Consider the following 12,971-nt stretch of genomic DNA (forward strand, 5'->3'; position numbering starts at 1 on the left):
CTCTATCCCATTAACCTCAATATATTCTTTAAATTCAAAATAACCTCTCCTTATAAACTCCATAGTCCCTTCCTAAGCTCCAGTATCCACAAGTATCCAATAATCAATAGTATTCAAACTACACAATCCAAACACATTCGTAATTTAATCAAATACCTTACAACCATACTTCTATCCGGTGACATACACCCTAACCCAGGCAAAATCACCACTACCTCTACATCAAAATCCATTCTACTAGCCTCTCTAAATGCTCAAAGTATAGCAAATAAAATCCCTAATCTTCACGCATGGCTTTTCCATAACAAACCTGACATCTTAGCTATTTCTGAAACCTGGCTAAAACCTCATATAAAAGACAGTGAAATTCTTCCACCAAACTACTCAATAATCAGAAAAGACAGAACTCACAAAAAAGGTGGCAGGGTAGCTTTACTATATTCTTCCATTCTATCCATTACCCCGTATAACAAACCCATTCCAAATTTCTCCAATGCAGAACTACTGTTAGCTATATTTCAGCTAAATAAACATAAACACATCTGCATAGTTTCACTTTACATCCCCCCTAGCAACAATGTTTCAGTATTAGAAGATATCCTATCCTGGCTTTCTATCAATATCACCTACGAAACTATTATCATGGGTGACACAAATATTAATTGGTCTTCCATTCAATCCTCCACACACCCTATACATATTAACCTTTTTAAATACTCTCAGCTCATCAACCTACCTACAAGACCCTCTAAAGATCTCTCCACTGGCAGTACCCTAGATTGGATCTTAGTCTCTCACCCTCACTATTATACCAAAAGTGGAACTCTTCCCAACTCCCTCAGTGACCATCTTCCCATCTTCATCAAACGTCTTCCATGTACACTGCAGGCAACACATAACTATATTAGCAGTCGCAACCTAAAAAACTTTAACCCAGTAAACTTTTCAGACTCCCTAAAATCAATAAATTGGGGCCCACTAAAAACTCTACCCCTGGACAATGCTGTAGCTTACTTCAATACTAATTTCCTAAATCTCCTGGATAGCTTCGCACCCATAAAAAACAAAAGAATACAGAACAATACTGCCCCCTGGTTAACAAAAAACACACTGACTGCCATGCGTCTGAGAGACAAAACCTGGGCACGCTACCAAAGAAACAAAACCCCCTCTAACCTTAACGAATTCAAAACTCTTCGTAACAAAGTTAAAAAGCTTATTACTATAGATCGAAAAAACTACTTCTCCACACTTCAAAATAACCATAAAACAAATCCTCAAAAATTCTGGAAAGGCATCAACAAACTCCTAAAACCTGGCACTACAGTAAACCCAAGTCCAGACCCAAATGCTCCAGATATCAATCTCACCACCCAATTCAACTCTTTCTTCTTAGACTCTATCTCTAAACTAACCACTTCCTTCTCAAACATCAACCCACCCTCTATGCCCACACCCCTCCTCCTACCCCCCCATCTCCTACCTCTCATCTCCCATCTTTCTCCCTAAAACCCATCCCTACCTCTACCATAAAAAAACTATTGCAAAAGCTTAAACCATGTACTAATGCACCTGATAATATACCCTCATCCTTCCTTAACATAGCTGCTGAAGCCATCTCCTTTCCCATTAGCATCCTAATAAACCAATCTATCCAAGAAAGTTATGTTCCAATACTCTGGAAAAAAGCTTTCATCATACCTTTGCATAAAGGAGGCAAAAACAACGACATCTCTAACTTCCGCCCCATCGCCATCCTTTCTCCAATATCAAAACTCTTAGAAAAATGCATCCATCTCCAACTCCTCCCCTATCTCCTAGATAATAACCTACTAACCTGCACACAACATGATTTCAGACCCGGCCACAGCACCATGACTGCCCTCCTTTCCTTCCTAGAAACTGTAAATGCAGCTAGAGATTCTGGCTGCATTGTATCCACCCTCCTTCTCGACCTCTCTAAAGCCTTTGATACTATATCTCATAGCCTTCTCCTTACTAAGCTATCTAACTTAAACCTTTCCCCTGCCACTATCAATTGGTTCACCAGCTATCTCTCCCACAGGCAACAAGCAGTCAAATGGAAAACAGCCATCTCCCCTTCCTGAACACACCCACTGGAGTCCCACAAGGCTCCATCTTGGGCCCTCTCCTCTTCAATATATTCATAAATGACTGCTATCACTCAGTTTCCCACGCCAAACTCGTTCAATATGCAGATGACTCCACAATTATCTGCACAGCCACATCCATTCCAACTCTCTTAAAATTAACCCAAGACGCCTTCTCTACCACTGAACAGTGGATGAAAAACAATCACCTTGCTCTCAATGCATCAAAAACCAAGCTTATGATATTTACCCCCTCAAAAAACACAACCATTGATAAAAATACATTCTCTATCATCAGCCAAAACCACACACCTCTTGAACTAGTATCAGAAAGCAAACTACTAGGGGTCCAGATTGATGACAAACTCACATTCAATAGCCACTTACTACTAAACATAAAAAAACCCACATTAAACTTGGCATGCTTTATTGCCAAAATCAATTCCTCTCTACAACTACTAAGCTCACTCTGGCTACAACATTCCTTATCCCTTCCCTTCTTTATGGCTCTATCCTAACAAAACTTCAATCATCCCTTAAAACAAAACTGTCCACATGTTATAATAAAATTGCAAAATTTGCCACTGGCCACAAAGCATCTGCCCACCATTGTGTATCTCTCCACAAACTAAACTGGCTTGAGCTTCCTAACTATCTGTCCTTTACTCAGCTCAGTTTTGCCCACAAAATCATTTTCCAACCATCCCTCTGTCCCTCACTCACCACCACCTTTAAAATGCACATGCCTCAAAGACTCCTAAGATCTAATAACCAAAATCTAATAGAACTGTACAAACCTCTTCACTCTCCAGGAAAAAACCTGCTGTCCTTTGCCCTGGCACGCCAATGGAACTCCCTTCCCCCCTTCATCCACACTACTACAAACCTCCCAGCTTTTAAAAAATCCCTGCATACACATTTATCATCCTCCTGGGAATGCTCCTGCCCTCATCCCTCCTAGTTCAACCCATCCCCTACTGACTGCCTCTTCTCTTAATTACTTTAACATAAGTAAGCAACAACTCCTAATAAGTCTCAAATTCTACTTTTCCTTAAGTCTCAAATTCTATTTTCCTTTCAAGATACATCATATTGCAATTGTTATTGCCATTTGCTATGCTATACTTTACATATAAAATGTAACCAGAATACTAGAATTTTACTACTTATAACTTAGACCCTTCTCTATGAAACCATCTCCTTTTTTACTTAGACCGACATTTGACTACTCCTATCAACCACTATTATTGCCTTATTACCACTGTTGTTGATAATTGCTTTTAATATGATCTGTTTAATATGATTGTAAGTGTTAAAGTGTGAACCTCAATTACTTGTAATTCCTTGTACTTTGTTTTGGAGCTTTTCTCCCCAGGACTCCATTGAAAACGGGTACTTTGGGCCCAATGGACTATCCTGGTAAATCAACTACAAATAAAATTAAAAAAAATAAATAAATAGGACATATGTCCCAACAATAGATTTAATAGTGCACATATCGATTGAAATGAGTAATTAGTTTATTGTTGTAGATATAGTAGGGGGGAGAGAAAGTTGTCAATTAACAACTTGTATATCCTTGTAGTTCTCATTACTTTCCTAGTCAGTGCTGTGGTCTGTACCTTACAGGTATTATTACACTACCCTATGGGCTTAGTTTGGACAGTGGTATGGATATAGACAACTATATGCATGAACACTGTTTTACCTGCAGTATACACCTCTTACCTGGTATACCTGTGGAGGTATTGCTTGTTAACACTACCTGAATATTTCTACACATATTCCCAGATTCCAGGTTGATGTTATGCACATACCTCCATCTCTTATTGGACACATTCTGGGCATGTCTTGACAACATGCAGATGAAACTGGGACATATTTTGACTATTGCCCTCATAAACCTTTGGTGAGTTGTACAATGACAGGTTTGTTTTCATAGACATTTCCCACTGACAGTCAGTTATACAACATTCCAAGAAGAAGTACTAATAACTGAAGTGCACGGAATCCCCAATAAGTGCTCGCTCACCTTAATACAGCAATTGGAAGAACACACTTCGTTCGTTTGTTAAAATTCAGCTGTTTAATGCCCAAAACAAGAGAAAAATAGTAGTAAATACATCCAACGAATTCACGTTAAAGCCAAAGCATTCAATAATCCATAAAAATAGAAAACATATTTAAAAATAAAAATATATATATATTTTTTTAGAAATATATCAGTTGTTAGTGGTAATGTTTTTAGCACATTTTATTAATAATGGATAGATCACTGTTATGCGATGTTTTTGAAAATCGGTAAAATGTTATTTGCATCATTGAAGGTTTATGATGTAAACTGAATGTTTTCCACGCTGTCCACTAGTTGTGGTTCTGACAGACAGTCAGACTTGAGTATTCTTTTAAGGATACTTTACACTTATAGTGACTGCTTAGGTAAAAGAAGTTAATGGAAACATCTTTGGTAAACATAACTATAGGGCATTGTCCCTTTAATTTTTTGAAACATTTTTGGCGCCAAAAAACCTATTTAAGGCGTATTACATTGTTACACAGTGTTCTGAAGAAGCCCGACTATCGGGTGAAAGCGCTTAACCAATGTTTTCTATTTTTATGGATTATTGAATGCTTTGGCTTTAACGTGAATTCGTTGGATGTATTTACTACTATTTTTATCCTGTTTTGGGCATTAAACAGCTGAATTTTAACGAACGAACAAAGTGTGTTCTTCCAATTGCTGTATTAAGGTGAGCGAGCACTTATTGGGGATTCCGTGCACTTCAGTTATTAGTTATACAACATTAAATGCTGCCTACATGTCAGATATTAGCACGTTGATATGCTAGAGGGACAGGGTAACAGCCAGCAGATATGAGCCAATTCTCTGGACATTCCAGACGGATCTGTACAGTCGAGGGGTATGATTCAGCATATAGCTTACTCCCACTCCCAGGATTTGAACCATGGCTTTGTGTGCTTAAATAAAACAGTGTACATCACAGTTGGGTGTGCTATATAGATATTTGCTGTGTATCTTTTCTCTGAATTCTTTCTATAAGTCTCCCGTGGTTTTACAATCTGACTGTGTAATTACAACTCTCTTATACAGGGTTTCCTAGACAGTTTTATTATGTAGCACTGTGTGGATGACAGTGATGAGTAATACCTTATTAGCCATGAGATACTGCAACACTAACACTGCTATACAATACCAGACTAAACAGTATCAGTCCAAGATTTCAATCTTTTATTTTTAGGCAGTTTTCATTTCTGACAGACCTGTGGGGGGAATGTTTGTTAACACTTCCTGAATGTTGTCACACATATTACCAGATTCCACATTATTATTATGTACATACGTCTCACTCTGTTACTGCACACACTCTGGTCATAGTTTCACAACATGGGGGTGGAGTTGGGACATACTTTGCTTATTAATCTCATAACACTTTGGTGAGTTGCTAGGGTGACAGGTTTGTTCTTATGGATATATTTCTGACAGTTATAATGTCTGACAATCAGTTGTATGTCATTATTTGCTGCCTAAACTTCTGGGATCATCCCACTGATTTGCCAGGGGGACAGGGTGACAGGCAGGGGACTTACACCAATTATCTGGACTTTCTGACAATATTTGTATAGTTGTGGGGTATGATTCTGCATACAGCTTATTACCACTCTGAGGATTCGAACCATGGAGGTGTGTGCTAAAATACAACAGTTTACATCTCAGTTGAGTGTGCTACTTGGATTTTGCTGTCTATCTTTTCACTGCTTTCTGTCTAAGTCTCTCTCAGTTGTGCAATATGACCTCTAGTGATTACAGCAGTCATATACAGAAATTCCTACACATTTTATTTATGTAGCACAGTGTGGGTAACAGTGCTTAATACAACAGTACTATTGAGAGATTGCAACACTACATTGCCATATGATACCACAGTAAACACAAGCAGTCCAGCAGTTAGACCTTTATTGTCAGGCTGTTAACCTTTTATTTACATACACCCTATATGAGATTCTTCCTACCATATTGTCTGGTTTATTCAGTACATGCCATACACAATACAGGTTTTATACTGGCAATTAACTTTCTACTACTTTTCAATTTATTTCTTATGACAGTACATACAAGATTATTACTAACCTGCATCATGACGCAACCTCTGCAATCTACAGGCATGGGCTTCCCGGTTCACAGCCCACTCGTCTGCCACTGTCAAAGACATAAGAGGAATATTTAGCCATACTTATCCATAATATACATGAGCTGGCAATTATTAAACAGATAGTAGACTGATACTTACTCACAGCTGGGACATCACCCGTCCACCTAGCCTCTTGGATCCATTGATCCAAGAGCTCCCTCTTTCTCCATTTCAGGTTGGCATAGTGATGCCTGACCTACTCACCAGTTCGAGGTATGCCAGTGGCAATGATGAGGTCACGGGCGAGATGGTCCCAGGCTTCCGCTTTATATTGGGAACCCTTGTATTGGCCCTGCAGCAGTCTCTGGTCATGGTCTTTAACAAGGAGTCCTGCCATGACTTTGGACTCCTGGATGCCCCACTGCACCCGGAAGCACAGTCCTTCACCCTCACCGGTCATAGTGACTACAGGAGGAAGCTGCAACCAGTTGTGAGATGTATTTCCACCTGTGGGGTTTAAATTGGGCTGATTTCCCGCACTTTGCCGTGATTGGATGGTTTCAAAAATGCTAAGCTATGGGCAAACCTGCTTACCTAAGGTTGGCATTGCTTAAAGGGGTATACCACTGGGCAACCTGATTTAGCTGGCCTACACATTGCTTACACCTAGTACGCAGATTGTGCAATGCTTAGCATTACTTAAATTTTAATTTGAACACTATTTGCTGTTTGGCATTGATTTATCATCCATTACATGTCATATATGTGTTTGGTATCCATGATTCATGTGTACGTACACTGTATGGGGTCCTTGTGTTTATTGGGGAATTTCACCACTTTATTACATTGACCCCTTACATCTGGACTTAATGCAGTACTCCATTTCACATATTTATGTTATGTAGTAGGTTATACAACATAAAATTGTATATAGATTCCTTTCACATGTAAATTTTGATTTTCTTATAGTGAGGATCTATTTCGTGATACCTCAGTCTTATGTGCTGTTGTGATGGCTTACTGCTGAACTACTGTGACTACAGTCTACAGGGTCCTGGGTTCAAGACCTGCAAGGACTGTTTATTTTGTTGCTGGGCAGAACAGCGGATGTTGGATACAGAGTGATTAAGGCACTTTTAAGCAATTGTAAGTGGGTTTGCATGGATTTGCATGACGGTAAGCAATGCCAACTTCAGGTTAAATATACTTACAGAGAGCTAGCTTCAATATTGCTTAAACTGTGTGTGCATTGCTTACTCCAGCACAAACAGGCTTAAACCCGCTTACTACTGCTTCCAAGTGCTTACTCCCACTTACCCCCGCACTAATTTAGACAGAAATGTAACATAGTTCTTGGGAAGGTGGTGGATTTGGACACTCTATGGATTTATCATTCATTACACATTATACCTTCGATTTGTATCCCTGATTCATGTGTACATATACTGTATGGGGCACTTGTGTTTATCTGTGGATTTTACAACATTATTATAATGACACCTCACATCTTCATTTAATGCAGTACTCCAGTTCACAAAAATATGTTATTTAGTAGGTTATACAGCAAAAAATATTGTACATAAAGTAATTTGACATAAAAATGGAATTTACTGGAGTGAGAATCAAACTGGGAATGATCGCTCGTAAGGTGAATGCTCTGACCACTACACCATTGCAGTACTGCTATGTTTGCATGTATCTTGATAGTTATCTTCTTGTGCCATTTAAGCTACATTATGCGTAGCTAAGCAATGGGCAAACTCGCGCACCTATGGTTAAATTTAATCTGTTTGATAAAAAAAAAGGTGTTTACATTATTATATTTTAAATATTGCTCTTATAAACTTGGGGTGTTGCTAGGGTAACGAGATTTGTTTTTATGTACATTTTCTGACTGATTTGAAGTCTGACACTCGAATGTTTGTCATTATTTCAGACTTCATTGATGAGATCAACCCAGTGATTTGGCAGGGTAAATGAGGGACAGGCCAGACATATGTGCACATATCTGGACATTCTGCATTGATCTATGCTGTTGTGGGTATGCAACCCCCTATGAGCAGTCTCGCTCATTGTAATTGCCAAACGGCAGTTCTTAACTGTGGGGGCATGTATATTGTGAGAGCCCTGCATGTCCGGTTAGGAGCTGAGGCAGCGTGCCTTCATTACTATGCATGGCGCGCTGCCGTGCTGTTCATAAACGGTCTCTTCCATGCAGGAATAAGCTATTCCTGCATGGTACCTTACTGAATCCCAGGGGTAATCAACTGACTGCTAAAGAGCAACTCTCAGAGTGATCAAATCTAAGAAACAGGCATCTGCTGTTCAACTGAAAGTCATTCAAAAACAAACAATAGTTTTGTGGCTTGTTCCACTACTGAAATTGTCAGAATTTCTAAGCATTTAAGCAGCATGGGAATGTATTTGTATTGCCCTCCAAAAACAGAAATGTATGTTATTTATAATTTATATACAGGTTCACTAGCTCTTAAAATTCTGCTTTACACAGAATATGCATTTTTTTTTGGTATCTTAGAAAAAGTTTAGCTTTAGTATATATACATCTATATAAAGAAGTGTTTTTTTTTAATGAAAGGTAATAAGAAATTTAGTGCTCTTAGAGACAAAATCATAACCCTTTTTGTCTGGTTTCATAACCCTGATACTAGAATCCGTCTGTAGTTCCTTTAATGTATCATTTTCTCCTGTGGTTAGATTGCTATAACCTTTATTGTATTGTGTCTTATACAGGTTGTACAACTCCCTGGTCATTATTTTTTCATACATTTCAACCACCGGGTACCCAAAAGGTATAAATGAACTTTTCACAATCAGATCAGTATTGGTTTTATTTGGTGTATTTTCTTGCTGTTGTTTTTTATTATAACCTTTTTCGTTAAACATTATGGCTAAATTCATCTTTCTTGTGAATTTTTTCAATTCACATATACTATCAACCAGATCAAACCTAGGTGTGGGGATGAATTTCATACCCTTGGCCAAAATATTGAAATGTCCTTCATGAATTTCCAATTTGGAATAGTTATAAATATTAAATCCATTAAAACTATACAAGTAGTCTCCTGTTATACTTATTTGACCGTTTGTTAAATTGTCTCTGCTTACCATCTCCTGTTGTAATTGTTGTCGCTGTAAGCCCCCCTTTCTCTCATGTAATTTTTCCTGTAGGGTTGTCCCTGTATCCCTTGTTCCCTCCAAAAATGGGGGTTGTTAGGAGTGAATTCTCTCTCTGTAAACCCTTCCTGATAATTATCATCTAATCGATGATACTGTTGTGTATTACCACTGTTTTTTTCTCTATACTATGTATATACTGTTATAATTTAACAAACGGTCAAATAAGTAAAACAGGAGACTACTTGTATAGTTTTAATGGATTTAATATTTATAACTATTCCAAATTGGAAATTCATGAAGGACATTTCAATATTTTGGCCACAGTAAACACAAGCAGTCCAGCAGTTAGACCTTTATTGTCAGGCTGTTAACCTTTTATTTACATACACCCTATATGAGATTCTTCCTACCATATTGTCTGGTTTATTCAGTACATGCCATACACAATACAGGTTTTATACTGGCAATTAACTTTCTACTACTTTTCAATTTATTTCTTATGACAGTACATGCAAGATTATTACTAACCTGCATCATGACGCAACCTCTGCAATCTACAGGCATGGGCTTCCCGGTTCACAGCCCACTCGTCTGCCACTGTCAAAGACATAAGAGGAATATTTAGCCATACTTATCCATAATATACATGAGCTGGCAATTATTAAACAGATAGTAGACTGATACTTACTCACAGCTGGGACATCACCCGTCCACCTAGCCTCTTGGATCCATTGATCCAAGAGCTCCCTCTTTCTCCATTTCCGGTTGGCATAGTGATGCCTGACCTACTCACCAGTTCGAGGTATGCCAGTGGCAATGGTGAGGTCACGGGCGAGATGGTCCCAGGCTTCCGCTTTATATTGGGAACCCTTGTATTGGCCCTGCAGCAGTCTCTGGTCATGGTCTTTAACAAGGAGTCCTGCCATGACTTTGGACTCCTGGATGCCCCACTGCACCCGGAAGCACACTCCTTCACCCTCACCGGTCATAGTGACTACAGGAGGAAGCTGCAACCAGTTGTGAGATGTATTTCCACCTGTGGGGTTTAAATTGGGCTGATTTCCCGCACTTTGCCGTGATTGGATGGTTTCGAAAATGCTAAGCTATGGGCAAACCTGCTTACCTAAGGTTGGCATTGCTTAAAGGGGTATACCACTGGGCAACCTGATTTAGCTGGCCTACACATTGCTTACACCTAGTACGCAGATTGTGCAATGCTTAGCATTACTTAAATTTTAATTTGAACACTATTTGCTGTTTGGCATTGATTTATCATCCATTACATGTCATATATGTGTTTGGTATCCATGATTCATGTGTACGTACACTGTATGGGGTCCTTGTGTTTATTGGGGAATTTCACCACTTTATTACATTAACCCCTTACATCTGGACTTAATGCAGTACTCCATTTCACATATTTATGTTATGTAGTAGGTTATACAACATAAAATTGTATATAGATTCCTTTCACATGTAAATTTTGATTTTCTTATAGTGAGGATCTATTTCGTGATACCTCAGTCTTATGTGCTGTTGTGATGGCTTACTGCTCTTAAAATTCTGCTTTACACAGAATATGCATTTTTTTTTGGTATCTTAGAAAAAGTTTAGCTTTAGTATATATACATCTATATAAAGAAGTGTTTTTTTTTAATGAAAGGTAATAAGAAATTTAGTGCTCTTAGAGACAAAATCATCAATAATGACCAAAGAAGTTTCTGTATGAACTTAACTTTCGAATCTTCTAAAGTATTTCCCTTTCTCGGTATTCTTTCATGAATTACTGCATACTCTGTACTGGGGCATCTATATTAAGTTAAGCCCCCGGATTCATGAAGCTCGGCGCAAGGCCGGTGTAAGGCTTGCACCGGCCGTGCGGCGTAGATGTGGAGTAGTCGCGCCATATGCATATTAATGAAGGCGCGCAGCTGCCACAGCCACGTGCATAGGAAACGTGCGCGAGTGCAAGGGGCGTATCGAAGTTGCGCAGGGAGGCGTGTCAATGTCGGCTTCTGAGGAGCAACCTAAACTGATGAATATTATATTCCACCAGCAATAGTAATCGTACCTATCAGTGTCCGTGGAGACTGAAACGTATGCAAAGCAGAGTCCCTGCGAACAGAAAATGAAGACTCAAACACAAATGCATGGTAGGGAATAACGGGTCCCTACCCATGAACAAATGACAGGAAAACCGTGCGCCTGTAGTCCAACGTAGTGTAGATAGCTATACCATGTGGAAGTGAAACGTATCAGATGTTAGCGCGTCGCCAGTAGGTATGTCCAGTCCAACGGAGAGGGTCACCAGCCGACCCATAATTTGAGGGAGGGAACATAGCTGTGCAGATGTGTCCATAACAAAATACATGAGGAGAAATGTAGATATAGGTAGTGACCGTATGTCGGAATCATATCCCACAAGCCATGTAATAGTCACATACAAAAGGTATGTCCGTATTTCACATACCAAATGTGATAGGACATAGCATACGCATGTAAATGAACCAGAAGGAGCATATAAATGAGCCATAACAACACGGACACATGTAGGCCGAAAGGAACAGTATGATCTGTACCGTCGACCAAGATTACCACCTGTCCCACTTTGCGAGCGACAGTCCCTCTGTGGGCAGATGTGTCCTGACACAAACATTAAATGTCCAGAGAATATAGGACATAATTCCTCCGTAGACGTCATGCAATAGTTGCATTAAACATATTTCACTGGACGTATAATACAGAAATGTCATAACAAACAGAATAAGATACCAAAATGCTACAAGAATAAGCTTAGATATAGGCAAGAATTGTAAGTTCTATCTGCCGAACTGACCGTGGGTATGTGTCGGCCTGTAAAATATGCTGTGTTCACCGCAACTGTCACAGTAGGGTTGCCACCCTTACAAATGGCCAAAGTGGGACATGTTTGGTACAGACATCAGACTGTACAGGCCGACACATACCCATGGCCAGTACAAAGGACAGAACATAACTGTTTTGCCTACAGAAAAGTGTATTCCTGTAGCATTTTAGTTGCTTAGTCTGTTTCTCATAACAGTCAGGTATTTTAGATACAGAATTGACTGTTTAATGCAACTATCACATAAAATATAAGAAATATGTTTTTCCTAAAATCTCAGGACATTTGCCATGTTGACAATTACATGTCAGGACACAAAAGCCCAAAGAGGGACTGTCCCTCGCAAAGTGGGACAGGTGGTAACCCTATGTCACACTGTGGACAATTGAAAAGGTGGAAACACAACCGTTGATTGTGGGGAGGCAATGTCCACAACAGTCGGACATGTGTAAGGAATAGCTTGGACATAGGAAAAGGTGCCATCCTACCAATGAGTAGAACAGGCTGGCAAAATCCGGAAGGCAGCTGTATAATCCGAACGTGTATGTGACACAGTCGAACGGGTAGTACCCGGATACACCAACCAAGTAATGAAAGTGAAGTAAGGGCGTGTACCTATGTGCGTGAGGTATAGCATGTGGACAGCAAACATGGCAGGGTAGTCCACACAACCATAAAGGTACCCGACACATGTAGGGTAGTCAATGT

The sequence above is a fragment of the Protopterus annectens genome, chromosome 10.part0 (assembly GCF_019279795.1).
Source record: "Protopterus annectens isolate FY-2018-M chromosome 10.part0, PAN1.0, whole genome shotgun sequence".
Taxonomy (NCBI): Eukaryota; Metazoa; Chordata; order Ceratodontiformes; family Protopteridae; genus Protopterus; species Protopterus annectens.